Consider the following 7,418-nt stretch of genomic DNA (forward strand, 5'->3'; position numbering starts at 1 on the left):
ATCAGGATCTCGACTTGTAGATTCCATGAGGCGTGTCAATCCAGAGGGGGTCATGATGCGACGGTTATCTATTCAGACTGCAAGGCGCCACCAATACAGTGTGCCAGTGCCACATTTCCACTGGCATATAAATGGAAATCATAAGCTGATTTGGTCAATATTTTGTATTACTTTTACAAATGTTTTACTTGTACTATTTGTACAAATGTGCTGTCTTCCATGTTTAATTTTTGGCACTGTCTCATGTAGCCTATACTGTAGAGAATATGATATCCATAATACAACATCCATCCATTTTCTGTACTGCTTATTCCAATTCAGGATCATAGGGAAGCTGGAGCCTATCCTAGCATTTAGCAGGCAAAAAGGCAGGTCGTCAGTCACAGGGCCATCACAGAGAGACAAATAACCATTCTTTACAACATACAAATCTAGATAAGTCGATCCCTTGCATTAATTTTGTACACATTTCATTCAAACCCGTCATTGTAGAAGCATTCCTACCATGTAATACACTTACAACACTTTTATATGCACATTTTAACTTGTAAGTTTTTTGTCATCCAAGTCCTTAATTTAATATTGTTATTTAAAAGTTACATGAAAAAAATAACTTGATAACAGGGATCCTTCTTTTCTTTTAACCAGATGGACATTTGTTGTCCATGGAGGACGAGATGGTTTTTCCAGGTTGATTGTCTACCTCAATGCTGCCACTAATAACAAAGCCACAACTGTGTTTGGTGGGTTCTTGTCAGCTGTCACGCAGTGTAACTGCTGCTGAAAAGGAGAGTACTTTAAATAGGGTACATGTCATATAAATGCTTTAAATACGTGGAATAAATAAATATCAATAAATAAGTTCATGATGAGCAAAGTTATAAAATATTATTACAAAATGTGTGAGTGTAAATTCCTCCTCTGACGGTGCCGTGTTGTCCGGGCCGTTCCTGAACGCAGCGCCAGACGGTGCTGCATGGTCCGAGCCGTTCCTGAACGCAGCTCGTGTCTCCGCGCTGCATCAGCTGCTCTCTGTTTGTTTATTTGTTGTTTATCGATTGTTTATTACGCATGGTCTCAAACACCGAGCTTAGTTCTGTCTTCGCGGAGCTCGGTTCTGTTTTGCGGAGCTCCGACGGAACGAGTGATGTAATGTTGCGCCCCCACGGACTGATAAGAGGGGAGAACATGCATGAAAGGAGGAGGTATGCGTACGTTGTCTTCAGCTCCTCTAAAGATTTAAATTAGTTCATTGAGTTGTGAAACTTCAAGCAAATCCCTGTTAGAACCTCTTTTTGTTACAAGCAGCCAACGAGGTATTGTATTTTTGTAATTTGATTTCTTTCTAAGTGTTTATTGATGCAAAACAATGTCTGACGTACTGTATTGTACTGTATTTTTCTAAGTTCTCACGGTGTGGATGGTGTGTATAAGCAAGAAGGAGGCATCAATAAACGCCCGTTTTCCAAAAAAGAACTTTCCTGTGTTGCCATGTATCGAAAGGAGTTACAGGCAGTATGGCATACCATCAAGAGTTAGGTAGGAGTGAAATTTGTTTAACATTCCTTTTATGTGTTCTTCCAGACAGCAGAATTTTACTGTTTATGCTCATCAGGGTCTTAAGGGACCAGTGTGGGTGAGTCCCCACATGGGCTCCACTGTGCGGCTGGCCACTTGAGCTGATCTGTGAGAACAGCACAGGGAACCAACCTCAGGGGGCGGGAGAAGCTTTGCAGAGTTTTGGAGTGTCTTCCTTCCGGAATCCTCAAGGCAGACTGACCTATCCTCTTTGATCCGTGTGAGAAGGAGTCCACAGATTCCATCGCTCACTTGGACCGCCAGCAGAAAGAAGACATCACAGCAAGCGCTCAGCATGCCTTAAGGCTGTCAACCTTTGAATAGTTTCACAAAGTGCTCGTATGGAACCTCTTCCCACCAAGATCCCCAAGAAGATTTGCAATGAAACGACCACAGTGCAAATCCATCTCCCCCCAGCACAGCATATGCTCCCCCAATAAAGAGGCCCATTAAGGAGGAAGAGGGAACTGAGGACAAGAGTCCCTACAAGAAAAATAAAAAAGTGCAAAAGAAATCTTCAGATGACAAAGCGGAGCCTCTTCAGGTGATGAACGCCCTCATGAGGCTCAACCAGGTGAAGCCAGGTCTCCTGTACAAACTGACACCCCAGACGGGCCCAATTCATGTTCCGGTCTTCACCATGTCTGTTCAAGTGAATAAAAAAACCTTTGAGGCCTCTGGATTTTTACAGCCAAGCTGCACGTGGCTGTAAAAATCCTGGAGGATATGGGCCTGCCTGCGGTACCAGAACCACCAAAGACGGCTGAGCCAGTGAAGGCACAGGAGGCGGTGGTAGAAATTGCTGCAGAGGAAGTGAAACTATTGGAAACACTCACAGTGGCTCCAGCTGCTCAATCAGTCGACGCAGACGGTGGCATGGATGCTGGAGAGGCTAGTCGCCAGCAAGGACCAATCCTGACACAACACGGTAAGAAACCCATCATGAAGCTCAACAAGAAGCGCTGCGGGGTTAAGTATGAGCTCATCTTGGAAAAAGGTGGCAGCCATGACAAGGGCTTTGTCGTGGAGGTGGAGATTGACGGGGAGAAGTTCCAGAGCAGCGGCTACAATAAGAAGGTGGCCAAGGCATACACTGCACTGGCTGCTTTGGAGCAGCTGTACCCTGTGGCTAAGCGCGCTGATGGATGCCCAAGATATATGAAGGAAAAAAAAATTTCAATTATTTTTTTCTCCAATCGGCATCACTTCATTTGGCAACGTAACCGTGACGTCAGTTTAGCAGACAGCAAATGCACTGTAGTCATGCTGAATTTGAAGGGGGTGGCCTAGCTAAGTTAGCATCATGCTAAAGTGGGCTCCTTTCCAGCCTTATAGATGTGTGCTCTGGCAGCTGACCTGGCTTCCAGTAACTGTAAATAGTTCTTCAAATTCTCAACATTGTTCAAGTTAATGGAAAGACGTTTATTCTGCGTAAAGGTAAGATGACTTTTATGTCACTTTATCTTATTTGCACTGGGACTGATTTTTGGAAACTGTAGCTCACGTATTCATTGACATTATTTCATTGATGAGCATTTGTTGTTGAATTAAAAAATAAATTTGTGTGTTTGAAATCTCATTCAGCTGCTGTGCAGCCAGGTCGTTGTGGAAAGCAGCAAGGAGAAAAAAAAGAGAGGAGGGAGAGAGAGAGAGGTGCTCTGTATGTGCATAATTTTGTTTTGTTAGACATTGTTTTGCATGTAGTCCTCATACAGGTCATTTGTGATGTAAATAAAATTTATTAGGCCTACACGGCTTAAAAGTGCACCTTTTTACGTGCAGTTGGCATTATTACTAATCTGGCCCTGGTGCTAGGATGTCATTTTGCAATTTGTTTAGCCTATGGTTGATTTTACTGTGCTCTTGTTGGTTGCAATTTGCAAAAACCTATTTATTTATCATTTACAGTATATGTGGTTATTTGATGCAAATATGAAGCTCTGGGTGTGTTTTCTATTGCATTTGTTTTTTTGTTTGATTTGATTTTGCGAGTTTACACGGGTGACTGGCAACTTTGTGGTTTGGGCTGGTTTTTATTGGAATGGTGGGTTCTAAAATGTGATTGGGCTGGAAACAGTCAATCTGATCTGGCAACACTGACCACATTCAGAATGTGCATGTTCACAACAACCCACTGTTCCCTGAGTGCCTCCACACCACTTCCAGTGATAGCCTGGTATGCCATTATTCAACAGCATTTATATATTTTACTTATGTTCTCAGCAGCTATACACCCAAGAGCTGTTGTTAGGATCAGCTAATAGAATGTGTATATGCCTGCTCTGTTGATTCACATGACGTCACTCACATTGCTGCATCGCGACAAAGCGAGAGCGCTAAATTCAGATGGAGGGCAGGATGTGAAGTTTGAGAATCTGCCTTCTGAAATAATCAAAATGCCCATGTTTTGTGGAGTTTAGGGCTGCTCCAGTCGTTCTCACCAAGAAAAAGAAAAGAGATTTTATAGAGTAACAAAAATAGCCATTCACAAAGGTGAGAAATGTAAAAAGCTCACAGAACAACACCGTAGCGGAGGGTTTTTGTGCCCCCCGCAGTTTTCTTAATGCCCCCATTTAAAACTGCCTGGCACCGACTCTGTTCCACAGTGTGATTCTGTGCTTTGAACCCAAAAATGTGACTTTCTCATACCTGGGAATGCTCTGTAGGTTAATTGTGCTGTAATAATGTCAATATTGTGTTGTAAAAAAAAATCCAGAATGCAATTTCACTTGTGCGTTATACAAGTTAAAAACTGACAAGTGAAAACATTACAACATTTTATGTCTACAATAGTGACCGTGGCACTTGAAATGTTTTCAGTAATCCAATACAAATCCTTCTTTTATCAGTCTTTACCTGTCTGTATTGTATTTTAATGAGAATTCTGCACGTAGCCAAGCAAGGACTGCTTCAGGAAAACAGCAGTTCTAAAATACATTTCCCAAGGCCAAGAGAAGGGAACATGTTTCCATGGTGAAGACAAGCTATGCTACAGGTTAAAATGTCATCTCTATAATATGTATAATTCAAAACCCTTTCACCCTGCTGGCAACATTTTGGGAACACTTGAGTGACAAGGTATAAATATCTAGGCTGTATTTTTGCCATTGTGCCAAAAGTTGTGCCAAGACGTTATTAATTACTCTAACAATGTGCTATGTTCTGTGCTCTCTCCTTTTGTCTTAGGATATGTCACTGAGCTTATGGACCTCCTTTTTAATGAGATCGTCCATGACCCTGCACCCTTTGTCACTGAGATGAAAGCAGTGGCTGTCCCTGGATCCCTGTGCTCACAGTAAGAGCAACCTGAGAAGTTATTAATAATAATAATTAGAACTGCAAGCAGTTATGAAAGGGGGGCCAAGCCTTCCTGCGTGACTCGCCCCCAGGTTTCGGGGAGCACATGGAAGTTTCTCACAAAGGATGACGGCTTGTGGCGAGCGTCAGGACACAGGCCAACTTGCCATTTGCTGTGAACAGATGGATATGAAGTTTTGGGAGATGTGATTTAAAATGTGAAATTTACAGGCCAAAATGCATTTGCACTCATTATAGCACCACCTAGTGGCGCACATTTTGGTATGGGTGATCTGTGTACTCTTAAATATGTACCCTGTAAATTTCACAGCCCTCAACATATTACTTCAGCTGATATAAAGGTTTGTTTATTTATGTGTTATGTTGTAATAAGCCACTCCCACTTTGACCAATTGCAATTAACTTCGAGATACGGCCCCAGGAGACACCCAAAGTCATACCGACCATATTTGGTAAAAATCAGTCTTGCCATTTATGCAATAAACATTTCCCATATTTGCAGTGCCCCCTAGTAGTGTAAATTTTTAAAATTTTGCTTATACTCATACAGTCACATGCCAACCAATGATCTCAGATTTGGTGTTGTTAGCATTTATTTTGACCGAGATATGCAACAGTTGGTAAATTTTTCTAGCTAGCTAGAAAAATGCATGAATAATTATTCGTGCATATTTTGAGCCAACAACATTATTTTATTAACTTTAGATCAGGTCCAACTGAAGACTCTACAGTCCTGCCCTAAAAAGGAGAGGTCTTTTCTGTTCCTGCTTGCAGCCTGAACATATTTACAGTTAGAAGTGTGTTGCAATCTGCTGACTGTCTGTGTTATGCACCCATCTAGGAGGTAGGTTCACACCATACTACACAGGAAGGTATTTGTCCCCAGTCCCCAAATAAATGATTAAACAAACAAACATAAGGAATATTTACAATTTATAGGTGTTTCAAAACTATTTTACAAAGCAATAAAGAACAAAAAGCAGGATCAAAATTAAGGAGGCAGTCTAGCACTCACTTTTCTAAAGCTCCAGAAAAATCACTGACGGACATAACAAAGGCAGAGAAACTGAACAAAGTCATAACTACAATCAAAGGTCTCAGTCTTTGGGGGCTTGGGACAATGAGCTGTGCTGCTGTCAGAGGTTCCTCCTGAAGTCAGCTGCATGCTGCCTTTTATAGGTGGAGGACCAATCAGTGCAGCTTGTCTCCCCAATTAGACAGCACCACCTGGAACACAAAGATCCACTCACAGCACTCACTCACACTGGACAAAAAGAGACAGACAAAGATTCACACGACGACAGAGCACTCACTCTCCTCCAAAAACAGAATACAAGATACAAACAGAATACAAAACTCCCATTATGGCCACAGTCGTAACACCCCCAACCCTAAGGAAAAAAACATCACCCTCATTGTTTTTTTTTTTGTTTTTTTTTAAGGGGAGAGGTGTACATGAGACAATGCATCAGCAAATACATTATCTTTACCTTTTTTGTGACAGATGTTTATGTTAAAATCTTGCACAAGCAGCGACCATCTCATCAATCTGCGATTTGTATTACCCATCTGTGCCAAGAATACAAGGGGATTATGGTCTGTAAAGACCTGAATGGGCAGCGAACTAGACCCAACGTACACTTCGAAATGTTGCAGAGCGAGCAACAGTGTTCAATGGTGCTGTACTGAATTTGGTGTTTATCGAATTTCTTGGAGAAATATGCGACTGGATGGTCAATACCATTTTCGTCCTCTTGAAGAAGCACCGCACCTGTTCCACGAGCACTGGCGTCGACCTCTAGCTTAAAGGGGCACGTAAAAAAGGGAGCAGAGAGTACCGGTGTGCTGCAGAGGAGCGCTTTAGCAGACTCGAACGATTCCTGGCATTCAGGGGACCAAACAAAATCAGAAAAGTGACAGCAAAAACCTCGATAATAACCCACCATCCCAAGAAAACGGCTAGAAAATAAGCTAGTTGACTGTAGGTTTGTTATTTCTGGCTTAAAAGGAGAACCTACAGTATGTTAGCGGTGGGGTTATTTCAGCTGTTATAGTTTTTAGTAGACTCATAGTTAGATTATTAATGTCTCTGGATTTTTTTGAATTACAGTTTGTAATGATTGCTTTCACCTCTGCTTCCGTTACTTCTTCAAGTGTTAAATACTTATCATTCTCTATATTCTCATTGTCAAAATGGTTCCATTTAAGTGTTGGATCTTGATAGATCCCTCTCCCAGTCTCCATTCCAATATTTATGAAGAAATTATTAAGTTCTTCTGCGATTTTTTTCTTATTGTATTCCTTTAAGTTATTTATTATAAAGTGGTCTGTGGCTTCCTCCTTGCTTTTACGCATAGTTATGGAGTTTATAATTTCCCAAAGTTTTTGATTTTTGTTTTTATTCTCATGTAATTGTTTTTCATAATATTCTCTTTTTTTCTCTTAGGAGAGTGTTGACTTTGTTTCTGTATTTTTTGTATCGTAGTTCTGTTTTCAATGTTTTGTCTTTAAGATATTTTTTA

General features: G+C 41.2%; 1 pseudogene; it reads left to right on the plus strand.

Annotated features, from left to right (window-relative positions):
* Positions 1 to 1,517: 1,517 nt before the first annotated feature.
* On the plus strand, positions 1,518 to 4,839 carry LOC114458038 (interleukin enhancer-binding factor 3 pseudogene; annotated as a pseudogene).
* The last annotated feature ends 2,579 nt before the right edge of the window (positions 4,840 to 7,418 follow it).

This window comes from Gouania willdenowi, chromosome 24 (assembly GCF_900634775.1).
Source record: "Gouania willdenowi chromosome 24, fGouWil2.1, whole genome shotgun sequence".
NCBI classification, from domain to species: Eukaryota; Metazoa; Chordata; class Actinopteri; order Blenniiformes; family Gobiesocidae; genus Gouania; species Gouania willdenowi.